Raw genomic sequence first — 13,046 nt, forward strand, 5'->3', positions numbered from 1 at the left:
CAAGACTAATCTATTTTCTCTTTCTAAGGAAAGCCTGTAATATGTCTGTAGTCAGCATGATAGCTTGATCTGCCTTTAGTCTTTTCTTCTTTTCATTTAATCTTAAAGCTTCTGGAGATACAGCCATTATTTTACTGCTGGGCCCCTATTTTATTTATCCAAATTATCTATAACTTTGGCCATCCTGAATTGATACACTATTGTAGATATGCAGATTTGAATGAGGCTCTAAAAACTATTGTTATCTTTTTAATTCACTGCCAGCATGTCTGTTAATACTGCTAGTTGTGAACATTTCTCAATATAAAGTAACCTTTGTGTAAAAGTTGCATAATTAATATGCCTGGAATGAGTTATGAATGTCTTCCTAAAGAACAAAGGCCACCTTCATTGTGATGGCTTTTTTCTTTTTCTTTTGTATTTGTGTTAAGCCATTCATGATCTATGCATGCCTGCACAGATGATACTTGCTTAAGGAACTAACACCAAAGCTCTAATATAGTAATAATCTTTGGTATATTTTTTCTCATTTTTATTACTGGGAAAGTAAAAATTAATCACTCATGTAAATTAATAATCCATTACTGACCTCTGGTGTGTAATGATGAAATTGCTTACTGGATGAACTAGTGGATGCTTGGGAAGGGTTTTATGTTTTAATATAAGAACATCTTTCTCCAAGCAAACAAGTTTCCTAGGCTATAATTACAAATGTGGAAATTGGGAAACGTAAAACTAAACTAACTGAATGTAGAGAATGTAACTACGGTAGTTTATTTTATTTTATTATTATTATACTTTAAGTTTTAGGGTACATGTGCACAATGTGCAGGTTAGTTACATATGTATACATGTGCCATGCTGGTGTGCTGCACCCATTAACTTGTCATTTAGCATTAGGTATATCTCCTAACACTATACCTCCCACCTCCCCCCACCCCACAACAGTCCCCACAGTGTGATGTTCCCCTTCCTGTGTCCGTGTGTTCTCATTGTTCAATTCCCACCTATGAGTGAGAATATGCTGTGTTTGGTTTTTTGTCCTTGTGATAGTTTACTGAGAATGATGATTTCCAATTTCATCCATGTCCCTACAAAGGACATGAACTCATCATTTTTTATGGCTGCATAGTATTCCATGGTGTGTATGTGCCACATTTTCTTAATCCAGTCTATCATTGATGGACATTTGGGTTGGTTCCAAGTCTTTGCTATTGTGAATGGTGCCGCAATAAACATACGTGTGCGTGTGTCTTTATAGCAGCATGATTTATAGTCCTTTGGGTATATACCCAGTAATGGGATGGCTGGGTCAAATGGTATTTCTAGTTCTAGATCCCTGAGGAATCGCCACACTGACTTCCACAATGGTTGAACTAGTTTACAGTCCCACCAACAGTGTAAAAGTGTTCCTATTTCTCCCCATCCTCTCCAACACCTGTCATTTCCTGACTTTTTAATGATTGCCATTCTAACTGGTGTGAGATGGTATCTCACTGTGGTTTTGATTTGCATTTCTCTGATGGCCAATGATGGTGAGTATTTTTTCATGTGTTTTTTGGCTGCATAAATGTCTTCTTTTGAGAAGTGTCTGTTCATGTCCTTTGCCCACTTTTTGATGGGGTTGTTTGTTTTTTCTTGTAAATTTGTTGGAGTTCATTGTAGATTCTGGATATTAGCCCTTTGTCAGATGAGTAGGTTGTGAAAATTTTCTCCCATTTTGTAGGTTGCCTGTTCACTCTGATGGTAGTTTCTTTTGCTGTGCAGAAACTCTTTAGTTTAACTAGATCCCATTTGTCAATTTTGGCTTTTGTTGCCATTGCTTTTGGTGTTTTAGACATGAAGTCTTTGCCTATGCCTATGTCCTGAATGGTAGTGCCTATGTTTTCTTCTAGGGTTTTTATGGTTTTAGGTCTAACGTTTAAGTCTTTAATCCATCTTGAATTAATTTTTGTATGCGGTGTAAGGAAGGGATCCAGTTTCAGCTTTCTACATATGGCTAGCCAGTTTTCCCAACACCATTTATTAAATAGGGAATCCTTTCCCCATTGCTTATTTTTCTCAGGTTTGTCAAAGATCAGATAGTTGTAGATATGCGGCGTTATTTCTGAGGACTCTGTTCTCTTCCATTGATCAATATCTCTGTTTTGGTACCAGTACCATGCTGTTTTGGTTACTGTAGCCTTGTAGTATAGTTTGAAGTCAGGTAGCATGATGCCGCCAGCTTTGTTCTTTTGGCTTAGGATTGACTTGGTGATGCGGGCTCTTTTTTGGTTCCATATGAACTTTAAAGTAGTTTTTTCCAATTCTGTGAAGAAAGTCGTTGGTAGCTTGATGGGGATGGCATTGAATCTATAAATTACCTTGGGCAGTATGGCCATTTTCACGATATTGATTCTTCCTACCCATGAGCATGGAATGTTCTTCCATTTGTTTGTATCCTCTTTTATTTCCTTGAGCAGTGGTTTGTAGTTCTCCTTGAAGAGGTCCTTCATGTCCCTTGTAAGTTGGATTCCTAGGTATTTTATTCTCTTTGAAGCAATTGTGAATGGGAGTTCAACTCATGATTTGGCTCTCTGTTTGTCTGTTATTGGTGTATAAGAATGCTTGTGATTTTTGTACATTGATTTTGTCTCCTGAGACTTTGCTGAAGTTGCTTATCAGCTTAAGGAGATTTTGGGCTGAGACACTGGGGTTTTCTAGATATACAATCATGTCATCTGCAAACAGGGACAATTTGACTTCCTCTTTTCCTAATTGAATACCCTTGATTTCCTTCTCCTGCCTAATTGCCCTGGCCAGAACTTCTAACACTATGTTGAATAGGAGTGGTGAAAGAGGGCATCCCTGTCTTGTGCCAGTTTTCAAAGGGAATGCTTCAAGTTTTTGCCCATTCAGTATGATATTGGCTGTGGGTTTGTCATAGGTAGATGTTATTATTTTGAGATACATCCCATCACTACCTAATTTATTGAGAGTTTTTAGCATGAAGAGTTGTTGAATTTTGTCAAAGGCCTTTTCTGCATCTATTGAGATAATCATGTGGTTTTTGTCTTTGTTTCTGTTTATATGCTGGATTACATTTATTGATTTTCATATATTGAACCAGCCTTGCATCCTAGGGATGAAGCCCACTTGATCATGGTGGATAAGCTTTTTGATGTGCTGCTGGATTCGGTTTGCCAGTATTTTATTGAGAATTTTTGCATCAATGTTCATCAAGGATATTGGTCTAAAATTCTCTTTTTTGATTGTGTCTCTGCCCAGCTTTGGTATCAGGATGATGCTGGCCTCATAAAATGAGTTAGGGAGGATTCCCTCTTTTTCTATTGATTGGAATAGTTTCAGAAGGAATGGTACCAGTTCCTCCTTGTACCTCTGGTAGAATTTGGCTGTGAATCCATCTGGTCCTGGAGTGTTTTTGGTTGGTAAGATATTGATTATTGCCACAATTTCAGAGCCTGTTATTGGTCTATTCAGAGATTCAACTTCTTCCTGGTTTAGTCTTGGGAGAGTGTATGTGTCAAGGAATTTATCCTTTTCTTCTAGATTTTCTAGTTTATTTGCATAGTGGTTTTTGTAGTATTCTCTGATGGTAGTTTGTATTTCTGTGGCATTGGTGGTGATATCCCCTTTATCATTTTTTATTGCATCTATTTGATTCTTCTCTCTTTTCTTCTTTATTAGTCTTGCTAGCAGTCTGTCAATTTTGTTGATCCTTTCAAAAAACCAGCTCGTGGATTCATTAATTTTTTGAAGGGTTTTTTGTGTCTCTATTTCCTTCAGTTCTGCTCTGATTTTAGTTATTTCTTGCCTTCTGTTAGCTTTTGAATGTATTTGCTCTTGCTTTTCTAGCTCTTTTAATTGTGATGTTAGGGTGTCCATTTTGGATCTTTCCTCCTTTCTCTTGTGGGCATTTAGTGCTATAAATTTCCCTCTACACACTGCTTTGAATGTGTCCCAGAGATTCTGGTATGTTGTGTCTTCATTCTCATTGGTTTCAAAGAAGATCTTTATTTCTGCCTTCTTTTCGTTATGTACCCAGTAGTCACTCAGGAGCAGGTTGTTCAGTTTCCATGTAGTTGAGCAGTTTTGAGTGACTTTCTTAATCCTGAGTTCTAGTTTGATTGTGCTGTGGTCTGAGAGACAGTTTGTTATAATTTCTGTTCTTTTACATTTGCTGAGGAGATCTTTACTTCCAACTGTATGATCAATTTTGGAATAGGTGTGGTGTGGTGCTGAAAAAAATGTATATTCTGTTGATTTGGGGTGGAGAGTTCTGTAGATGTCTATTAGGTCCTCCTGGTGCAGAAATGATTTCAATTCCTGGGTATCCTTGTTAACTTTCTGTCTCGTTGATCCGTCTAATGTTGACAGTGGTTGTTAAAGTCTCCCATTATTAATGTGTGGGAGTCTAAGTGTCTTTGTAGGTCATTCAGGACTTGCTTTATGAACCTGGGTGCTCCTGTATTGGGTGCATATATATTTAGGATAGTTAGCTCTTCTTGTTGAATTGATCCCTTTACCATTATGTAATGGCCTTCTTTGTCTCTTTTGATCTTTGTTGGTTTAAAGTCTGTTTTATCAGAGACTAAGATTGCAACCCCTGCCTTTTTCTGTTTTCCATTTGCTTGGTAGATCTTCCTTCATCCTTTTATTTTGAGCCTATGTGTGTCTCTGCACGTGAGATGGGTTTCCTGAATACAGCACACTGATGGGTCTTGAGTCTTTATCCAATTTGCCAGTCTGTGTCTTTTAATTGGAGCATTTAGTCCATTTACATTTAAAGTTAATATTGTTATGTGTGAATTTGATCCTGTCATTATGATGCTAGCTGGTTATTTTTCTCATTAGTTGATGCAGTTTCTTCCTAGCCTCGATGGTCTTTTCAATTTGGCATGATTTTGCAGTGGCTGGTACCGGTTGCTCCTTTCCATGTTTAGTGCTTTGTTCAGGAGCTCTTTTAGGGCAGGCGTGGTGGTGACAAAATCTCTCAGCATTTGCTTGTCTGTAAAGTATTTTATTTCTCCTTCACCTATGAAGCTTAGTTTGGCTGGATGTGAAATTCTGGGTTGAAAATTCTTTTCTTTAAGAATGTTGAATATTGGCCCCCACTCTCTTCTGGCTTGTAGAGTTTCTGCCGAGAGATCCACTGTTAGTCTGATGGGCTTCCCTTTGTGGGTAACCGCACCTTTCTCTCTGGCTGCCCTTAACATTTTTTCCTTCATTTCAACTTTGGTGAATCTGACAATTATGTGTCTTGGAGTTGCTCTTCTCGAGGAGTATCTTTGTGGCGTTCTCTGTATTTCCTGAATCTGAATGTTGGCCTGCCTTGCTAGATTGGGGAAGTTCTCCTGGATAATATCCTGCAGAGTGTTTTCCAACTTGGTTCCATTCTCCCTGTCACTTTCATGTACACCAATCAGACGTAGATTTGGTCTTTTCACATAGTCCCATATTTCTTGAAGGCTTTGTTCATTTCTTTTTATTCTTTTTTCTCCAAACTTCCCTTCTCACTGCATTTCATTCATTTCTTCTTCCATCACTGATACCCTTTCTTCCATTTGATCACATCGGCTCCTCAGACTTCTGCATTCTTCACGTAGTTCTCGAGCCTTGGCTTTCAGCTCCTTCAGCTCCTTTAAGCACTTCTCTGTATTGGTTATTCTAGTTATACATTCGTCTAAATTTTTTTCAAAGTTTTCAACTTCTTTGCCTTTGGTTTGAATTTCCTCCTGTAGCTTAGAGTAGTTTGATCATCTGAAGCCTTCTTCTCTCAACTCGTCAAAGTCATTCTCCATCCAGCTTTGTTCCGTTGCTGGTGAGGAACTGCGTTCCTTTGGAGGAGGAGAGGCGCTCTGCATTTTAGAGTTTCCAGTTTTTCTGCTCTGTTTTTTCCCCATCTTTCTGGTTTTATCTACTTTTGGTCTTTGATGATCGTGATGTATAGATGGGTTTTTGGTGTGGATATCCTTTCTGTTTGCTAGTTTTCCTTCTAACAGACAAGACCCTCAGCTGCAGGTCTGTTGGGGTTTGCTAGAGGTCCACTCCAGACCCTGTTTGCCTGGGTAACAGCAGCGGTGGCTGCAGAACAGTGGAATTTCGTGAACCGTGAATGCTGCTGTCTGATCATTCCTCTGGAAGTTTTTTCTCAGAGAAGTACTCGGCCGTGTGAGGTGTCAGTCTGCCCCTACTGGGGGGTGCCTCCCAGTTAGGCTGCTCAGGGATCAGGGGTCAGGGACCCACTTGAGGGGGCAGTCTGCCCGTTCTCAGATCTCCAGCTGCATGCTGGGAGAACCACTGTTCTCTTCAAAGGTGTCAGACAGGGACATTTAAGTCTGCAGAGGTTACTGCTGTCTTTTTGTCTGTGCCCTGCCCCCAGAGGTGGAGCCTACAGAGGCAGGCAGGCCTCTTTGAGCTGTGGTGGGCTCCACCCAGTTCAAGGTTCCAGGCTGCTTTGTTTACCTAAGCAAGCCTGGGCAATGGTGGGCGCCCCTCCCCTAGCCTTATTGCCGCCTTGCAGTTAGATCTCAGACTGCTGTGCTAGCAATTAGTGAGACTCCGTGGGCGTAGGACCCTCCCAGCCAGGTGCAGGATATAATCTCCTGCTGCGCCATTTTTTAAGCCCCTCAGAAAAGCGCAGTATTAGTGTGGGAGTGACCTGATTTTCCAGGTGCCGTCTGTCACCCCTTTCTTTGACTAGGAAAGGGAACTCCCTGACCCCTTGTGCTTCCTGAGTGAGGCAATGCCTCGCCTTGCTTTGGCTTGTGCACTGTGCACTGCACCCACTGTCCTGTGCCCACCTTCTGGCACTCCCTAGTGAGATGAACCCAGTACCTCAGATGGAAATGCAGAAATCACCTGTCTTCTGTGTGGCTCGTGCTGGAAGCTGTAGACCGGAGCTGTTCCTATTCGGCCATCTTGGCTGCCCTCTCTATCTATGGTAGTTTATAGTAGTGGGTAAGTAAGAAAGGAAAAGAGAGGACAACTGACTCTAGAACTGCCCCATTCAAAAACGTTTTTTTACAATTCAGCCAGCTTTTAAGAAACTAAACACAGTGAGTTGAGAAAGAACGATCTACCCTCCCTCACTTGACTGTATTTGAATTGGACTTAAAAAAAAGAGGCTGTTTTGAATTTCTCTGAGTCATCTCCTCAGGTGGTAGATGTGTTTTCGTTGCCTGCCACTCCCCAAAGTGCCTCTCCATTTACTTCAGACACAAGGTCCCAAAGTCGTAATTTTCTAGTGTTATTTGCTCATCTTTATTGTCTTGTAATTTTCTAAAGCCATACCATATTTCTGCTTTATAATTCAAAAGCCTAATATTTGTTAGGCTGGTTCTTGATTCCGGTTTCTCATTCTCCTTCCTATTTTCAGTATGTGTCCTTCCCTCCCACTCTATGCTCAAGCCAAATGATCTATCTAGCATTTCCCCCATTGGCACCTTCTGAGCAGAGGTACTGCAGAGTGCACAGATAGGGCTGGAATGAGTCAGTCACTTTGCAGACAGAGGTGTAAGCCATGCAGGTTTAGGCCTCTACTGCCACCAGCGACCCTATCGCTGGCCTAATCCCTCCTGTAGCTGTGCTCATAGAACCTTAGAAATTTGTTACCTGTTGAGGGAGTATCGCTGGGCCAGTCGTCAATGAACCCTGATTCCAATTTAATCCTGGCGCTGCCCCTGACTTGTTATGGGACTTTCTGCAATTCAGTTGAACTCCTAGGCTATGAGATTTCTATTTTCTAGTCTGTAACAAAGGGTGACTAGATTAGATGATTTCTGATATCTTTTGTAGTACTGCAATTCTGCAGCTCTAAACATGTGGATTCAGGAGGCTAGCTTAAACCCTGGGTTCTTCACTTCTTGCAATGCTCTCTCAATTCCCTTCTTCTTCCATTCTCTAGTTTGTCCAGATGTTACTGTACTTGTATATTTCCTATGTATACTAAACCATTATATGGACTACACTCTACTGTATCTATTTGTGTTTTTTCCTTCATTGAACTGAGATATGGTCGGCTGTTACTAGCTATCAATGGAGTGAATGAGAAAAGAATGCATATCTTGTCTTTATCCTGCAGGTCTGTCTCTGCCACATATTTCTGAGGAGATCCTGGGCCTGGGAAACTTTGGAGTCAACATTGACCTGTTATCCTGGTTCTATAAACCAGATCATATGTAAGAATGTTGCCTCTTAAAAATTCTCAAAAGTGATGAATAGCTATAGTCCATGCTAAAGGAAAATGGAGAGCACCAGGTTGTTAGTGAGAGCTGAATCACTCTGAGTTATGGAGTGAGAAGTTTTATTAGGCTGGTGCAAAAGTAATTTGTGGTTTTTGACATCAATTTTAATGCAAAAAGTGCAATTACTTTTGCTCCAACCGATAGTTTCCAGAGTCAGGTAGACTAGGAAGAGGCATTCAGAAAGCAGAGACTGGGGAGGTGGAGAAGAGTTAGTGAAATGATTTGAGTTTGGAGACAATGGGGTGAAGGCTCAGGGAAAGTTCCACACTCTTGGAGTGGCCATAGGAAAGCATTAAAACTCAGAATTTAATTTGACTAAATTTGTTTGCCAATTCAACTCTCAATTTCTAATTTTCAGTAAACTTTTCTATCCTCACAAATGCTTTACATGGGTAGGTTTTTGTGGAAAACAATAAAGGTGATGAACATTCTATCTGGGTCAGTGGTTCTTGATCTTCAGGATGCTTTAGAATCACTTGGGGAACCTTTGAAATCTGGATGCTGATGTCAGACTCCTGAGTGATTACAGCAGAATCTCTGCAGGTGGGACCCAGGAATCGGTGTATCTTAAAAGATGCCAGGTGAATCCAATATGCAGCTTGCTTTAGAATGAGTTATTGTGAAACAATAGACTACAGTGATCAACGTGAACTCATCTGAGAGACTCCTCGGCAATCATGTCTCCTTTGTTCTTTAATCAGTTCTATTTCATCTTATTGGAAACAACTATTTTAATTTTATAAGCCTCCACTTTTCTCAAAACTTCCAACTCCAATACCATGTATACTCTCAACTAATGACTTCCCTTCTACCTTTCGGAGATAATTGGAGCTCAACATGAAAAATTTCTTCATTTCTTGTCACCAAATCCGTAAATGTGTTTTTTCTGAATTACATTTCACTAGTGCCTTTCTATCAATATTTGACCATCCAAAGTCATCCATCTCTAGAAAGTAACAATACAGAAATATAGGGTGTGTGTTTGTTGGAAATAAAATAACACTAACAAAGACCTCTCTGAACCAACATAGAAAACAGAACACAGTTTATCACTACATGAACATGGTCAAATTTCCATGCATGTAGGTACTACAAAAGTGACTAAAATGTCTAGACAGATTTTCACATAGTTTATTTAGCAAAGCAGAAGTAAGAATAAGTTCTCATCTCCTCAGGAGACAAAGGGCTACATCCTAAGATAGTCCTCTTGTGAAAAACTCCCAAGTAAGTTTTGGAGGTATTTGTTTACAATTCCAAGGGTCAGAAAGTCCCCATTCTTTCACTGCAAAATCAAAAGCGTAAACCTGTTATTTGGACCTATTAAGATTTCAAGGAAATACTCTAAGGAAGACAGGATGGAGAGATAGTGACCTCCAACCTCAAAAAGTCATCATTTTACCCTTATGGTATGTTTGCTTGGTATATGCATATGTATTTCTTAGCTTTGTGAAATGAAAGAACCTAGAAGCAATGACACCCTAGTAGAACACCTAGCCTCTAGACCTTTGTATCCAAACACTATTTCTCCATGAAAGACACCCATGCTCTTTGGGGAAATGATTAATTTTTAGAATAGGGAAAAATGGTTAATTCCTCTGTCTACAGAGGAAGGCTTCCTCATGTGGATTGAAGCCACAACTGAGTAAGGGCTTCAATGCATGTAGGTGACCCACGTGGGGTGTCAGAATCAAAACAAGGTGAGGGAGCATCCAGACAGAAGTATTATCCATCACCTGGTGTCTAAACCCCACAGGCTAGTGGGAAGAGAACACCCATGTAAGGCAGTGGCACAGAGTGGGATAAAAAGGATTTGCATGTAGAAGAGTCAGGTCATTGTGGGATTTTCTGGTCTAAATAGAATGAAAGGGGCATCTGTATAGGAGGGCTCCAAGGTGCCAGGTATCAAAGCCAAAGAACAGGAGAAGGAGTCCACACAGAATTGGTGGCAGAACCCAAGCAAGATGAAAAGGGCATCGCCACAGTGATGTAGCATGGTTGGAGTGTCAGAGCCTGACTAAGCAGGGTGGGGTGAGCACCCATGTTGGTTTAACCCAGGAAGGATGAGAAGAGTGTCTATGTGAAATGGATGATAATCTAGGGAGTAGGTCAGAGCCCAGGGGTGGCATCCAAGAATGACGGTGGCCAAGCATGAGGTATTGGAGTCAGAGGAGAGTGAAGAAGGTAACTACACACAGGGGTAGCTTAATGTAGAGTGCCAGGGTCTTGAATGGGGTCTGAGGATTAGACAGTAACAGGGTGTTAATGGGAATACAACCAATGCTGATGGTTGTGTTGTGAACGTGTAGGAGAAACATGTTTGTAAGGAACAAACCCCAAAATATTTGGTGGTAATTGGGAATCAGGTCAGTAATTTATTCACTAATGGTTCAAGAAATTTCTTTTTGTATTTTACTTGCAAATTTTGTCTAAAGCTCAAAATATAAATATATATACTTTTAAAAACCGGCAAATAGCAAATTAATTCATAGGTATTTTCTCAATAGAAATGTATACATACTGAAAAGCTTTCTGTTTGGATGTTTGAAAGGAACCACCACATTCCATACAACATATTTACATGGGGCTCTTATTTAAAGGCAAAGGATATGGTGCAGCAAGTGAAAGAGAGTACAGGCATGGACTGGGAATCTGAAAGACATCCCATGTTGAAAGCTACCCAGGGCTCCAAGTATTCACAGACACAGAGTGTGCATTCTGTCTCCAGGGTCAACCACTAAGATTCTGTGCTAGGAATTATACTTTCAGGAGGGCTTCGAGGAGAAATTCTCAATAAGCCTTTTGTGTCTCCTTGTCCATGTAATCAAGCTAGGTTTGTCAAACCAATTAGGCCGGTTGTAACCCATCAGTGAAAAACTGACCCTGAAGGTTACCAGGAGGCATTTCCTGACTTTAAAACATACATGATAAATGTCACTGAAATTATCTTCACCAAGAGTAAAAATCCAGATATCCAGGTTAAAAGACAAAGCTTTTTCTGTTCAGCTATAAATCTGCACATATTTTTACTAAAAAAAAGAATATTTAAAGCATTGTATTCATAATAACAATAACAGAAGCCAACCCAAATATATCTATTAAGAGAAGAAATAACAAATAAATTGTGATCTATTTCTACATGGAATACTATGAAAAAATGAATAAATATGCATTATTGTTACATAAAATAACATAGCTCAATAAGGCAAATAATGTACTGATAGTCCCTTTATATAAAGTTCAACACCCAGGCAAAACCAATATCTTGTGTGAGAAATTAGGATATTAGTTGCCTTTGGGGTATTAAAAAAGAGTAATGGGCCAGGCATAGTAACTCATGCCTGTAATCCCAGCACTTTAGGAGGCTGAGGAGGGCAAACTGCTTGAGGCCACGAGTTCAAGACCAGCCTGGCCAACATGGCAAAACCCTGTCTCTACTAAAATTACAAAAATTAGCTGGGCATGGTGGTGAGTGCCTGTAATCCTAGCTACTTGGGAGGCTGAGGCATGAGAATTGCTTGAAGCCAGGCGGTGGAGGTTGCAGTGAGCTGAGATCACGCCACTGCACTCCAGCCTGAGCAACAGAATGAGACTCTGTCTCAAATTTAAAAAAGAGTAAGGATTGATAGTGAATATAAAATGAAGTGAGAGTTGCTGGTTATGTTTTATTTCCTGTCTTAGCTGATAGTTAAATGGCTGTGTCAACAATGTAAAAATTCATCAAGCTTAAAATTTGTTCTTAGATGTGCATATGCAATATTTCAATAAAAGTGATTTTAAAATATTTTATATAGGGTTGCACACATACACACACACATGTGCACACACATACTCGACATTTATACCTGCTTTTGGAGTCTTCTCAACAAATCCATTTAACTTAACACTGAGTGGATAGTGACATTAGAGCATGTGTTTCTTTATTCTCTACCTTTTAAAGTTTTCTTCTATTATTTCTGTGAGTATTTGTTTTCATTTTTCATCTTCTATCTCTTGGTGACTCATTTAGATGGATATCACAACTTATGAATTCAAATTCCATTTCACTTAATGTTTCCCTCATATTTTTCATCTTTTTATATATTTTTAAATTTATTTTATGAAAATAGCTGAGGTTGATCCTCAAATTCAATTTGAAGGCAAAGGATGTTCATGCATAAAGTACTAGGCAGTTACTTTAAAAAACGAGACAGATTTCAGTCTTGTACATGTGCTCTAATGTAAAAAATATCACATTATCTTTTTTTTATTTTTTATTTTTTGAGACAGAGTCTCGCTCTGTCACCTACCTGGAGTGCAGCGGCACGATCTCAGCTCACTTCAACCTCTGCCTCCAGGGTTCAAGTGATTCCCCTGCCTCAGCCTCCCAAGTAGCTGGGACTACAGGCACACACCACCATGCCCAGCTAGTTTTTTGTATTTTAGTAGAGATGGGGTTTCACCATGTTGGCCAGGGTGGTCTTGATCTCCTGACCTTGTGATCCACCTGCCTTGGCCTCCCAAAGTGCTGGGATTACAGGTGTGAGCCACTGAACCTGGCCCATATTTTTAAATTAAAAAATAGTACAATTTATGTAGTACAAGACCTTTAAGAATATCTCCCCATGTGTATGTGGTCTGTGTGTCTTAAAAATGAGTGCAGGCAAGTGTATTTCTAGAAACATACTTTATTAGTTGGGTGCATTGGGTTGCAGGTAACAGAAAACATTCTTATAGTGACTTAAGCAATAAAGTTATCCAATTTTTCTACATAACAAGACCTGTGGAAATGGAGACTAACAGATTTCCTGCAGCAGCTCAACA

Source organism: Pongo pygmaeus, chromosome 17 (genome assembly GCF_028885625.2).
Source record: "Pongo pygmaeus isolate AG05252 chromosome 17, NHGRI_mPonPyg2-v2.0_pri, whole genome shotgun sequence".
In the NCBI taxonomy this organism is placed as follows: Eukaryota; Metazoa; Chordata; class Mammalia; order Primates; family Hominidae; genus Pongo; species Pongo pygmaeus.